Source organism: Oncorhynchus gorbuscha, linkage group LG25 (genome assembly GCF_021184085.1).
Source record: "Oncorhynchus gorbuscha isolate QuinsamMale2020 ecotype Even-year linkage group LG25, OgorEven_v1.0, whole genome shotgun sequence".
Taxonomy (NCBI): domain Eukaryota; kingdom Metazoa; phylum Chordata; class Actinopteri; order Salmoniformes; family Salmonidae; genus Oncorhynchus; species Oncorhynchus gorbuscha.
Genome location: NC_060197.1, coordinates 26209886 through 26224469, shown reverse-complemented (window position 1 = coordinate 26224469; position 14584 = coordinate 26209886).

Here is a 14584-nt window from a genome sequence, read left to right as displayed (position 1 = left end):
TCTGGAACTTGTTAGAGCAATCAGCCCTTGCCTCCCAGATAGCTGTGCCCCATTCTCGAGCCCGGCCAGTAAGGAGTGAAATGACGTAAGCAACCCGAGCTCTCTCTCTAGAGTATGTGTTGGGTTGGAGAGAGAACACAATCTCACACTGCGTGAGAAAGGAGCGGCACTCAGTGGGCTGCCCGGAGTAGCAAGGTGGGTTATTAACCCTAGGTTCTGGAGGCTCGGCAGGCCAGGAAGTAACAGGTGGCACGAGACGTAGACTCTGGAACTGTCCAGAGAGGTCGGAAACCTGAGCGGCCAGGTTCTCCACGGCATGGCGAGCAGCAGACAATTCCTGCTCGTGTCTGCCGAGCATGGCTCCTTGGATCTCGACGGCAGTGTAACGAGCGTCTGAAGTCGCTGGGTCCATTCCTTGGTCGGTTCCTTCTGTCATGCAGGTGATAGAGGACCCAAAAGCGACTTAACAGAAACAGAGTTTATTCAAGTCCAAACAGGGAATAACAGAAATCCTCTAGTCTGTAGAGGGGAATAACAAGAGAAGCGGCCACAGACTGCAGGTCGCTTCGGGTAGGCGCAGGCCGTAGTAGACAGAGACACCTGCTCACACGCAGCATCTGATGAAGGCAAAAAACACGACAGGACAGGGCGAAACACAATCACAGCATGGTGAATACTAAACAAGGAACCGACGGGACAGGAACGGAACACAAAGGAATAAATAGGGACTCCAATCAGGGGAAAGGATCGGGAACAGGTGTGGGAAGACTAAATGATGATTAGGGGAATAGGAACAGCTGGGAGCAGGAACGGAACGATAGAGAGAAGAGAAAGCGAGAGAGTGAGAGAGGGAGGGGGAGAGAGAGGGATAGAAAGAGGGAAAGAACCTAATAAGACCAGCAGAGGGAAACGAATAGAATGGGGAGCACAGGGACGAGACATGATAATAAATGACAAACATGACAGAACCTGGCGATTTGACAGGAGTGCCGGAGGAATATCATGATCTGCGCACGGTCTTCAGTCGGTCCCGAGCCAACTCCCTTCCTCCTCACCGGTCGTATGATTGTAGTATTGATCTCCTTCCGGGGACCACTCCTCCTCGGGGTAGACTATACTCTCTGTCGGCTCCCGAACGTAAGGCTCTTGAGGATTATTTGTCTGTGTCTCTTGACGCCGGTACCATAGTGCCTTCTTCCTCTCCGGCCGGGGCGGGGTTTTTTTTTGTTAAGAAAAAGGACGGTACTCTGCGCCCCTGCGTGGATTATCGAGGGCTGAATGACATAACGGTTAAGAATCGTTATCCGCTTCCCCTTATGTCATCAGCCTTCGAGATTCTGCAGGGAGCCAGGTGCTTTACTAAGTTGGACCTTCGTAACGCTTACCATCTCGTGCGCATCAGAGAGGGGGACGAGTGGAAAACGGCGTTTAACACTCCGTTAGGGCATTTTGAGTACCGGGTTCTGCCGTTTGGTCTCGCCAATGCGCCAGCTGTTTTTCAGGCATTAGTTAATGATGTTCTGAGAGACATGCTGAACATCTTTGTTTTTGTCTACCTTGACGATATCCTGATTTTTTCACCGTCACTCGAGATTCATGTTCAGCACGTTCGACGTGTTCTCCAGCGCCTTTTAGAGAATTGTCTCTACGTGAAGGCTGAGAAGTGCTCTTTTCATGTCTCCTCCGTTACTTTTCTCGGTTCCGTTATTTCCGCTGAAGGCATTCAGATGGATTCCGCTAAGGTCCAAGCTGTCAGTGAGTGGCCCGTTCCAAGGTCACGTGTCGAGTTGCAGCGCTTTCTAGGTTTCGCTAATTTCTATCGGCGTTTCATTCGTAATTTCGGTCAAGTTGCTGCCCCTCTCACAGCTCTTACTTCTGTCAAGACGTGTTTTAAGTGGTCCGGTTCCGCCCAGGGAGCTTTTGATCTTCTAAAAGAACGTTTTACGTCCGCTCCTATCCTCGTTACTCCTGACGTCACTAGACAATTCATTGTCGAGGTTGACGCTTCAGAGGTAGGCGTGGGAGCCATTCTATCCCAGCGCTTCCAGTCTGACGATAAGGTTCATCCTTGCGCTTATTTTTCTCATCGCCTGTCGCCATCTGAACGCAACTATGATGTGGGTAACTCCGAACTGCTCGCCATCCGCTTAGCCCTAGGCGAATGGCGACAGTGGTTGGAGGGGGCGACCGTTCCTTTTGTCGTTTGGACAGACCATAAGAACCTTGAGTACATCCGTTCTGCCAAACGACTTAATGCTCGTCAAGCTCGTTGGGCGTTGTTTTTCGCTCGTTTCGAGTTTGTGATTTCTTACCGTCCGGGTAGCAAGAACACCAAGCCTGATGCCTTATCCCGTCTTTTTAGTTCTTCTGTGGCTTCTACTGATCCCGAGGGGATTCTTCCTTATGGGCGTGTTGTCGGGTTGACAGTCTGGGGAATTGAAAGACAGGTTAAGCAAGCACTCACGCACACTGCGTCACCGCGCGCTTGTCCTAGTAACCTTCTTTTCGTTCCTGTTTCTACTCGTCTGGCTGTTCTTCAGTGGGCTCACTCTGCCAAGTTAGCTGGTCATCCCGGCGTTCGAGGCACTCTTGCTTCTATTCGCCAGCGCTTTTGGTGGCCGACTCAGGAGCGTGACACGCGCCGTTTCGTGGCTGCTTGTTCGGACTGCGCGCAGACTAAGTCAGGTAACTCTCCTCCTGCCGGTCGTCTCAGACCGCTTCCCATTCCTTCTCGACCATGGTCTCACATCGCCCTAGACTTCATTACCGGTCTGCCTTTGTCTGCGGGGAAGACTGTGATTCTTACGGTTGTCGATAGGTTCTCTAAGGCGGCACATTTCATTCCCCTCGCTAAACTTCCTTCCGCTAAGGAGACGGCACAAATCATCATCGAGAATGTGTTCAGAATTCATGGCCTCCCGTTAGACGCCGTTTCAGACAGAGGCCCGCAATTCACGTCACAGTTTTGGAGGGAGTTCTGTCGTTTGATTGGTGCGTCCGTCAGTCTCTCTTCCGGGTTTCATCCCCAGTCTAACGGTCAAGCAGAGAGGGCCAATCAGACGATTGGTCGCATACTACGCAGCCTTTCTTTCAGAAACCCTGCGTCTTGGGCAGAACAGCTCCCTGGGCAGAATACGCTCACAACTCGCTTCCTTCGTCTGCTACCGGGTTATCTCCGTTTCAGAGTAGTCTGGGTTACCAGCCTCCTCTGTTCTCATCCCAGCTTGCCGAGTCCAGCGTTCCCTCCGCTCAAGCGTTTGTCCAACGTTGTGAGCGCACCTGGAGGAGGGTGAGGTCTGCACTTTGCCGTTACAGGGCACAGACTGTGAGAGCCGCCAATAAACGTAGGATTAAGAGTCCAAGGTATTGTTGCGGCCAGAGAGTGTGGCTTTCCACTCGCAACCTTCCTCTTACGACAGCTTCTCGTAAGTTGACTCCGCGGTTCATTGGTCCGTTCCATGTCTCCCAGGTCGTCAATCCTGTCGCTGTGCGACTGCTTCTTCCGCGACATCTTCGTCGCGTCCATCCTGTCTTCCATGTCTCCTGTGTCAAGCCCTTTCTTCGCACCCCCGTTCGTCTTCCCTCCCCCCCTCCCGTCCTTGTCGAGAGCGCACCTATTTACAAGGTACGTAGGATCATGGACATGCGTTCTCGGGGACGGGGTCACCAATACTTAGTGGATTGGGAGGGTTACGGTCCTGAGGAGAGGAGTTGGGTTAAGTCTCGGGACGTGCTGGACCGTTCACTGATTGATGATTTCCTCCGTTGCCGCCAGGATTCCTCCTCGAGTGCGCCAGGAGGCGCTCGGTGAGTGGGGGGGTACTGTCATGTTTTGTCTTATATTGTCTTGTCATTTTGCTTTTCCTTCTGTTCGTTTTCCCCTGCTGGTCTTTTTAGGTTCGTTCCCCTTTTTTCTCTCTCCCTCTCTCTCTCTCTTCTCTCTATCGTTCCGTTCCTGCTCCCAGCTGTTCCTATTCCCCTAATCAATCATTTAGTCTTCCCACACCTGTTCCCTATCTTTTCCCCTGATTAGAGTCCCTATTTCTCCCCTTGTTTTCCGTTTCTGTCCTGTCGGATCCTTGTATATTGTTCACCGTGCTGTGTCTTTGTATCGCCCTGTCGTGTCGTGTTTCCCTCAGATGCTGCGTGGTGAGCAGGTGTCTGAGTCTGCTACGGTCAAGTGCATTCCCGAGGCAACCTGCAGTTTATGATCGAGTCTCCAGTCTGTTCTCGTCATTACGAGTGGAATTGTTCTTTATGCTTTATTTACCGCTCCGATTTGTCTAGGAGTATTGAATATTTACTTTACTGGATTAAAGACTCTGTTTTCGCCAAGTCGCTTTTGGGTCCTCATTCACCTGCATAACAGAAGGATCCGACCAAAGAATGGACCCAGCGACTACAGACGCTCGTAACACTGCCGTCGAGATCCAAGGAGCCATGCTCGGCAGACACGAGCAGGAATTGTCTGCTGCTCGTCATGCCGTGGAGAACCTGGCCGCTCAGGTTTCCGACCTCTCTGGACAGTTCCAGAGTCTTCGTCTCGTGCCACCTGTTACTTCCTGGTCTGCCGAGCCTCCGGAACCTAGGGTTAATAACCCACCTTGCTACTCCGGGCAGCCCACGGAGTGCCGCTCCTTTCTCACCCAGTGTGATATTGTGTTCTCTCTCCAACCCAACACATACTCTAGAGAGAGAGCTCGGGTTGCTTACGTCATTTCACTCCTTACTGGCCGGGCTCGAGAGTGGGGCACAGCTATCTGGGAGGCAAGGGCTGATTGTTCTAACAGTTACCAGAACTTTAAAGAGGAGATGATTCGGGTTTTTGACCGTTCAGTTTTTGGTAGGGAGGCTTCTAGGGCCCTGGCTTCCCTATGCCAAGGTGATCGATCCATAACGGATTACTCTATAGAGTTTCGCACTCTTGCTGCCTCTAGTGACTGGAACGAGCCGGCGCTGCTCGCTCGTTTTCTGGAGGGACTCCACGCAGTGGTTAAAGATGAGATTCTCTCCCGGGAGGTTCCTTCCAGTGTGGACTCTTTGATTGCTCTCGCCATCCGCATAGAACGACGGGTAGATCTTCGTCACCAAGCTCGTGGAAGAGAGCTCGCGTCAACGGTGTTTCCCTGCTCCGCATCGCAACCATCTCCCTCCTCTGGCTCAGAGACTGAGCCCATGCAGCTGGGAGGTATTCACATCTCGACTAAGGAGAGGGAACGGAGGATCACCAACCGCCTGTGCCTCTATTGCGGACTTGCTGGACATTTTGTCAATTCATGTCCAGTAAAAGCAAGAGCTCATCAGTAAGCGGAGGGCTACTGGTGAGCGCTACTACTCAGGTCTCTCCATCTAGATCCTGTACTACTATGTCGGTCCATCTACGCTGGACCGGTTCGGGTGCTACATGCAGTGCCTTGATAGACTCTGGGGCTGAGGGTTGTTTCATGGACGAAGCATGGGCTCTGAAACATGACATTCCTTTCAGACAGTTAGACAAGCCTACGCCCATGTTCGCCTTAGATGGTAGTCATCTTCCCAGTATCAGATTTGAGACACTACCTTTAACCCTCACAGTATCTGGTAACCACAGTGAGACTATTTCTTTTTTGATTTTTCGTTCACCTTTTACACCTGTTGTTTTGGGTCATCCCTGGCTAGTATGTCATAATCCTTCTATTAATTGGTCTAGTAATTCTATCCTATCCTGGAAAGTTTCTTGTCATGTGAAGTGTTTAATGTCTGCCATCCCTCCCGTTTCTTCTGTCCCCACTTCTCAGGAGGAACCTGGCGATTTGACAGGAGTGCCGGAGGAATATCATGATCTGCGCACGGTCTTCAGTCGGTCCCGAGCCAACTCCCTTCCTCCTCACCTGTCGTATGATTGTAGTATTGATCTCCTTCCGGGGACCACTCCTCCTCGGGGTAGACTATACTCTCTGTCGGCTCCCGAACGTAAGGCTCTCGAGGATTATTTGTCTGTGTCTCTTGACGCCGGTACCATAGTGCCTTCTTCCTCTCCGGCCGGGGCGGGGTTTTTTTTTGTTAAGAAAAAGGACGGTACTCTGCGCCCCTGCGTGGATTATCGAGGGCTGAATGACATAACGGTTAAGAATCGTTATCCGCTTCCCCTTATGTCATCAGCCTTCGAGATTCTGCAGGGAGCCAGGTGCTTTACTAAGTTGGACCTTCGTAACGCTTACCATCTCGTGCGCATCAGAGAGGGGGACGAGTGGAAAACGGCGTTTAACACTCCGTTAGGGCATTTTGAGTACCGGGTTCTGCCGTTTGGTCTCGCCAATGCGCCAGCTGTTTTTCAGGCATTAGTTAATGATGTTCTGAGAGACATGCTGAACATCTTTGTTTTTGTCTACCTTGACGATATCCTGATTTTTTCACCGTCACTCGAGATTCATGTTCAGCACGTTCGACGTGTTCTCCAGCGCCTTTTAGAGAATTGTCTCTACGTGAAGGCTGAGAAGTGCTCTTTTCATGTCTCCTCCGTTACTTTTCTCGGTTCCGTTATTTCCGCTGAAGGCATTCAGATGGATTCCGCTAAGGTCCAAGCTGTCAGTGAGTGGCCCGTTCCAAGGTCACGTGTCGAGTTGCAGCGCTTTCTAGGTTTCGCTAATTTCTATCGGCGTTTCATTCGTAATTTCGGTCAAGTTGCTGCCCCTCTCACAGCTCTTACTTCTGTCAAGACGTGTTTTAAGTGGTCCGGTTCCGCCCAGGGAGCTTTTGATCTTCTAAAAGAACGTTTTACGTCCGCTCCTATCCTCGTTACTCCTAACGTCACTAGACAATTCATTGTCGAGGTTGACGCTTCAGAGGTAGGCGTGGGAGCCATTCTATCCCAGTGCTTCCAGTCTGACGATAAGGTTCATCCTTGCGCTTATTTTTCTCATCGCCTGTCGCCATCTGAACGCAACTATGATGTGGGTAACCGAACTGCTCGCCATCCGCTTAGCCCTAGGCGAATGGCGACAGTGGTTGGAGGGGGCGACCGTTCCTTTTGTCGTTTGGACAGACCATAAGAACCTTGAGTACATCCGTTCTGCCAAATGACTTAATGCTCGTCAAGCTCGTTGGGCGTTGTTTTTCGCTCGTTTCGAGTTTGTGATTTCTTACCGTCCGGGTAGCAAGAACACCAAGCCTGATGCCTTATCCCGTCTTTTTAGTTCTTCTGTGGCTTCTACTGATCCCGAGGGGATTCTTCCTTATGGGCGTGTTGTCGGGTTGACAGTCTGGGGAATTGAAAGACAGGTTAAGCAAGCACTCACGCACACTGCGTCACCGCGCGCTTGTCCTAGTAACCTTCTTTTCGTTCCTGTTTCTACTCGTCTGGCTGTTCTTCAGTGGGCTCACTCTGCCAAGTTAGCTGGTCATCCCGGCGTTCGAGGCACTCTTGCTTCTATTCGCCAGCGCTTTTGGTGGCCGACTCAGGAGCGTGACACGCGCCGTTTCGTGGCTGCTTGTTCGGACTGCGCGCAGACTAAGTCAGGTAACTCTCCTCCTGCCGGTCGTCTCAGACCGCTTCCCATTCCTTCTCGACCATGGTCTCACATCGCCCTAGACTTCATTACCGGTCTGCCTTTGTCTGCGGGGAAGACTGTGATTCTTACGGTTGTCGATAGGTTCTCTAAGGCGGCACATTTCATTCCCCTCGCTAAACTTCCTTCCGCTAAGGAGACGGCACAAATCATCATCGAGAATGTGTTCAGAATTCATGGCCTCCCGTTAGACGCCGTTTCAGACAGAGGCCCGCAATTCACGTCACAGTTTTGGAGGGAGTTCTGTCGTTTGATTGGTGCGTCCGTCAGTCTCTCTTCCGGGTTTCATCCCCAGTCTAACGGTCAAGCAGAGAGGGCCAATCAGACGATTGGTCGCATACTACGCAGCCTTTCTTTCAGAAACCCTGCGTCTTGGGCAGAACAGCTCCCCTGGGCAGAATACGCTCACAACTCGCTTCCTTCGTCTGCTACCGGGCTGTTTCAGAGTAGTCGTTACCAGCCTCCTCTGTTCTCATCCCAGCTTGCCGAGTCCAGCGTTCCCTCCGCTCAGCGTTTGTCCAACGTTGTGAGCGCACCTGGAGGAGGGTGAGGTCTGCACTTTGCCGTTACAGGGCACAGACAGCCTAGGATTACCAAGGTATTGTTGCGGCCAGTGTGGCTTTCCTGCAACCTTCCTTCCATGTGACTCGGTTCATTGGTCCGTTCCGTGTCTCCCAGGCCCAATTTCGCTTGCGCTTCTTCCGCGACATCTTCCCGTCCATCCTGTCTTCCATGTCTCCTGTGTCAAGCCCTTTTCGCACCCCCTCGTCTCCCCTCCCCCCTCCCGTCCTTGTCGAGAGCGCACCTATTTACAAGGTACGTAGGATCATGGACATGCGTTCTCGGGGACGGGGTCACCAATACTTAGTGGATTGGGAGGGTTACGGTCCTGAGGAGAGGAGTTGGGTTCCGTCTCGGGACGTGCTGGACCATTCACTGATTGATGATTTCCTCCGTTGCCGCCAGGATTCCTCCTCGAGTGCGCCAGGAGGCGCTCGGTGAGTGGGGGGGTACTGTCATGTTTTGTCTTATATTGTCTTGTCATTTTGCTTTTCCTTCTGTTCGTTTTCCCCCTGCTGGTCTTTTTAGGTTCGTTCCCCTTTTTCTCTCTCCCTCTCTCTCTCTCTTCTCTCTATCGTTCCGTTCCTGCTCCCAGCTGTTCCTATTCCCTAATCAATCATTTAGTCTTCCCACACCTGTTCCCTATCTTTTCCCCTGATTAGAGTCCCTATTTCTCCCCTTGTTTTCCGTTTCTGTCCTGTCGGATCCTTGTATATTGTTCACCGTGCTGTGTCTTTGTATCGCCCTGTCGTGTCGTGTTTCCCTCAGATGCTGCGTGGTGAGCAGGTGTCTGAGTCTGCTACGGTCAAGTGCCTTCCCGAGGCAACCTGCAGTTTATGATCGAGTCTCCAGTCTGTTCTCGTCATTACGAGTGGAATTGTTCTTTATGCTTTATTTACCGCTCCGATTTGTCTAGGAGTATTGAATATTTACTTTACTGGATTAAAGACTCTGTTTTCGCCAAGTCGCTTTTGGGTCCTCATTCACCTGCATAACAGATAGAGGAATTCTAAATTCCTTTAATGTTTTAATTGCCAATACCAATTAGCACTCATTTCTAATTCATTTAATGAGTTGTAAGTTCATTAATTATGCATGAAGTAGATTGAGACCAGTCTTAAAAGCCAGGTTAAAGAGCGTTTTAATTCCAGAGAGTACTAACCCATACACAGATTTCCACAGGTTATAAACTCAAAATGACATCATCAGTTTCCCACGATAGCCCCGTTGTTTTTTTGTTTAGGTCCGGAGATGCTTTCTACTCCCCTCATAAACCAGACATTACAACCTGTCTAAAAGATACAGATTTCTCTCAACAATGGAATAAAACCCAAACATTCTTATCTTGTCTGAAAAGCTTTTTCTCCCCCTTGACCTTCCCAAGAGGCACAGACAATCAAATTAGTTCTGCTTACATTTTCAGTAACAGCTTAACCAATAACCTTTACTTTTCATATCATAACATAATAGTATTAGAATAAATGGTTTCTAATCATTAACAAATACATAATTGATCATCTAAACTATATTTTCCACTATCAATCCTCCCTTTGATCAAATATTATACATTCAATTCTACATCTAGTTTTATTTAATCATAAAAATATAAGTATAAACAAATTTAACTAACCTTTTTATATAGGTTTATCAGATTATCATATGAATAGACAAATAATCAACAAATCAATTATAAATGTTTATCCAACTCGTCACATTTCATTAATCAATTCTAACCTTAACTCCAACTGTTTTTAAACCTACATCAGAATCATAACTCTTCCTTCTGGATTTTCGTCACGACCTTCATTAAAAACAGTTTAATCATGGAAACAAATTACAATCTAATTCCCCTTCATCTCAACACTAGCCTCATCAAACATAAATTCCCCACAAATGACAGATCCCTACTTCCTCTGTAGATATGCCACGGGTCGGAACATGGAATTGGCCCATAACGGCCCCATCTGTAGTGTCATTGATCTCTCTATAGTCCTGGAAACAATAACTTTCACACATACCCCTTCCTTTTCAGCCAATAACATATCCAATGCAATTCTATTCTGCCAAGCCATCAGGCTGGTTGCTTCAGTCTGTTCTGCCAAACCTTTAATCGCATCTCTGGAATAATTGATAAAGCGCTGTTGATTATAATAAATATAATTAATCCAGTCTACATTGCTTGACTCTAAAAAATGCTTGACTCTAATCCTGCTAGTATCTGATTTCTTGCCTTGAACTCATCCGGCACACCTCGTGGCACCCCAATGTTATCAATATATGTCGTCAAAAGACCCAGATGGAGCATCTCTTCTCTCTCGTTTTGCTAACTTCATGTCTTGGTGTTGTATGAGTGTAAAAGGCCTTCCTAAATGTACTAAAGCACATAGTCCATTCCAATCAGTCGGCAATACCGCACAAACTCATTCCCCCACACAACCACCAGATGTCGACACTGGCCCATTTTATTTTATTTGGCATTCCTGCTTTCATGAACAGCTTTACCATACATGCATTTCCTTACTATACTCCACCTGGTCCCAAATTGAGTGTATGGGTTTACGTAGCCATCCCTTTCAGTGTGAGCTATGACCTGTCCACGATCAATTTGGTGATTTACACAAATACTTCCCATAGAGTCCCATGGTTCTAGACTGCCAAGGGGTGAATGACTCCAATTGATCTACACAAAATTCTACCGAGAGATCCTTGCCCAATTCCACCCTCACATCCTTACTGTTTTGTTTCGGTGACCTTTTGAGAATCTTTGGTAACATCCCATTTCCCTCATCTAGCACATGAGTCAAATTATCCTCTTTGGCACTCTCCGGGGGATCATGGTGAATCAGGAATATGGCCCCCACAATAAAACAGCTCAGGACGGTCAGTGCACACGTGAAGCCCCACCCTCTCCCCGAGAACATATCAACAGCCAGAGGCCAAGCCATCACTTCACTTCTATGAACGCTCACAGCTGGGGAAAGGTCAGGTATAGGGAATCTTCAGAAGGAGTTTGACCCCCGTTCCATATGGGTCACGGTTCCTCTCCTTCCCCTGTGACCGCTCGACAGTGCCAGTATGACTCACCCCCTTACAATGTGTGACATGTACCCAGGTAGTGTCATGTTTTGTCTTATTTTGTCTTGTCATTTTGCTTTTCCCTCTGTTCGTTTTCCCCCTGCTGGTCTTTTTAGGTTCGTTCCCCTCTTTCTCTCTTCCTCCCTCTCTCTCTTCTCTCTATCGCTCCGTTCCTGCTCCCAGCTGTTCCTATTCCCCTAATCAATCATTTAGTCTTCCCACACCTGTTCCCTATCTTTCCCCCTGATTAGAGTCCCTATTTCTCCCCTTGTTTTCCGTTTCTGCCCTGTCGGATCCTTGTCTATTGTTCACCGTGCTGTGTCTGTGTATCGCCCTGTCGTGTCGTGTTTCCCTCAGATGCTGCGTGGTGAGCAGGTGTCTGAGTCTGCTACGTTCAAGTGCCTTCCCGAGGCAACCTGCAGTTCTTGATCGAGTCTCCAGTCTGTTCTCGTCATTACGAGTGGAATTATGCCTTATGATTGTAAATTGACTTTACTGGATTAAAGACTCTGTTTTCGCCAAGTCGCTTTTGGGTCCTCATTCACCTGCATAACAGAAGGATCCGACCAAGAATGGACCCAGCGACTATGGATTCTCTCTACTCTACTCTCGAGTTCCAGGGAGCGATGCTCGGCAGACACGAGCAGGAATTGTCTGCTGCTCGGCATGCCGTTGAGACCCTGGCCGCTCAGGTCTCCGACCTCTCAGGACAGTATCAGAGTCTTCGTCTCGTGCCACCAGCTACTTCCGGGTCTTCCGAGCCTCCGGAACCTAGGGTTAATAACCCACCATGTTATTCTGGGCATCCCACTGAGTGCCGCTCCTTTCTCACCCAGTGTGATATAGTGTTCTCTCTCCAACCCAACACATACTCAAGAGAGAGAGCTCGGATTGCCTACGTCATATCACTCCTTACTGGTCGGGCTCGGCAGTGGGGCACAGCTATCTGGGAGGCAAGCGCTGAGTGTACTAACAATTATCTGAACTTTAAAGAGGAGATGATAAGAGTTTTTGATCGTTCAGTTTTTGGGAAAGAAGCTTCCTGGTCCCTGTCTTCCCTATGTCAAGGTAATCGATCCATAACGGATTACTCTATAGAGTTTCGCACTCTTGCTGCCTCCATTAACTGGAACGAGCAGGCGTTGCTCGCTCGTTTTCTGGAGGGACTCCACGCTAAGGTTAAGGATGAGATTCTCTCTCGGGAGGTTCCATCCAGCGTGGATTCTTTGATTGAACTCGCTATTCGCATTGAACGACGGGTAGATCTTCGTCACCGAGCTCATAGAAGAGAGCTCGCGTTAACTGTGTCCCCCCTCTCCCCGACACTACCATCTTTCCCCACTGACTCAGGTGTTGAGCCCATGCAGCTGGGGGTATTCGCATCTCGACTAAGGAGAGGGAACGGAGAATCACCAACCGCCTCTGTCTCTATTGCGGTTCCGCTGGTCATTTTGTCATTTCATGTCCAGTTAAAGGCCAGAGCTCATCAGTAAGCGGAGGGCGTCTGATAAGCGCTACTAGACGGTCCTCTCCGTCAAGTACCTGTACTACTTTACCGGTCCATCTACGCTGGACCGGATCGGCAGCTTCCTGCAGTGCATTAATAGACTCTGGGGCGGAGGGCTGTTTTATGGACGAAGCCTGGGCTCGGGAACATGACATTCCTCTCAGACAGTTAGGGAGCCCACGGTCATGTTCGCCTTGGATGGTAGTCCTCTCCCCAGTATATTATGTGAAACACTACCTTTAACCCTCACTGTATCTGGTAACCATAGTGAGACCATTTCTTTTTGATTTTTTGTTCACCTTTTACACCTGTTGTTTTGGGTCATCCCTGGCTAGTGTGTCATAATCCTTCTTTTGATTGGTCTAGTAATTCTATCCTTTCCTGGAACGTTTCTTGTCATGTGAAGTGTTTAATGTCTGCTATTTCTCCTGTTTGTTCTGTCCCCTCTTCTCAGGAGGAACCTGGTGATTTGACAGGAGTGCCGGAGGAATATCATGGTCTGCGCACGGTCTTCAGTCGGTCCAGAACCAACTCCCTTCCTCCTCACCGGTCGTATGATTGTTGTTCTGATCTCTTTAAGAAGCGTTTTGCATCCGCTCCTATCCTTGTTGCACCTGACGTCACTAAACAGTTTATTGTTGAGGTTGACGCGTCGGGGTGGGCGTGGGAGCCATTCTGTCCCAGCGCTCCGATACTGACGATGGGGTCCACCCTTGTGCGTATTTTTCTCATCGCCTGTCACCGTCGGAACGTAACTATGATGTGGCTAACCGCGAACTGCTCGCCATCCGTTTAGCCCTAGGCAAATGGCGACAGTGGTTGGAGGGGCGACCATTCCTTTTGTCGTTTGGACTGACCAAAGGAACCTTGAGTACATCCGTTCTGCCAAACGACTGAATGCGCCTCATGCTCGTTGGGCGTTGTTTTTCGCTCGTTTCGAGTTCGTTATTTCTTATTGCCCGGGTACTAAGAACACCAAGCCTCATGCTTTATCCCGTCTCTTTAGTTCTGCTGTGGCTTCTACCGATCCCGAGGGGATCCTTCCTGTTGGGCGTGTTGTCGGGTTGACAGTCTGGGAATTGAAAGACAGGTTAAGCAAGCACTCACGCACACTGCGTCCGCGCGCTTGTCCTAGTAACCTTCTTTTCGTTCCTGTTTCTACTCGTCTGGCTGTTCTTCAGTGGGCTCACTCTGCCAAGTTAGCTGTCCATCCCGGCGTTCGGGGTACGCTTGCTTCTATTCGCCAGCGGTTTTGGTGGCCTACTCAGGAGCGTGACACGCGCCGTTTCGTGGCTGCGTGTTCGGACTGCGCGCAGAAGTCTGGTAATTTTTTTTCTGCTTCTGCTCCTGGTCTTGCTGGGTCTCAGTCTGTTCCCTGCCATCGCATCTCTCCTGTTCTTGTTCCTGCCCTTGCTGTGTCTCAGTCTGTCCCTAGTTGTTACTCTCCTGGCCTGTTTGGTCCTGTTTGCTCTAAAGCTTTCAGTTCTCTACCCGTGTCTCATTTTTTTTTTTTTTAGAGTAGTACCCTAGTTTCCCTTTTTATCGTTTTTCGTTACGGTCCTGAGGAGAGGAGTTGGGTTCTTTCTCGGGACGTGCTGGACCGTTTGATCTATGATTTCCTCCGTTGCCGCCAGTGTTCCTCCTCGAGAGCGCCAGGAGGCGCTCGGTGAGTGGGGGGGTACTGTCATGTTTTGTCTTATTTTGTCTTGTCATTTTGCTTTTCCCTCTGTTCGTTTTCCCCCTGCTGGTCTTTTTAGGTTCGTTCCCCTCTTTCTCTCTTCCTCCCTCTCTCTCTTCTCTCTATCGCTCCGTTCCTGCTCCCAGCTGTTCCTATTCCCCTAATCAATCATTTAGTCTTCCCACACCTGTTCCCTATCTTTCCCCCTGATTAGAG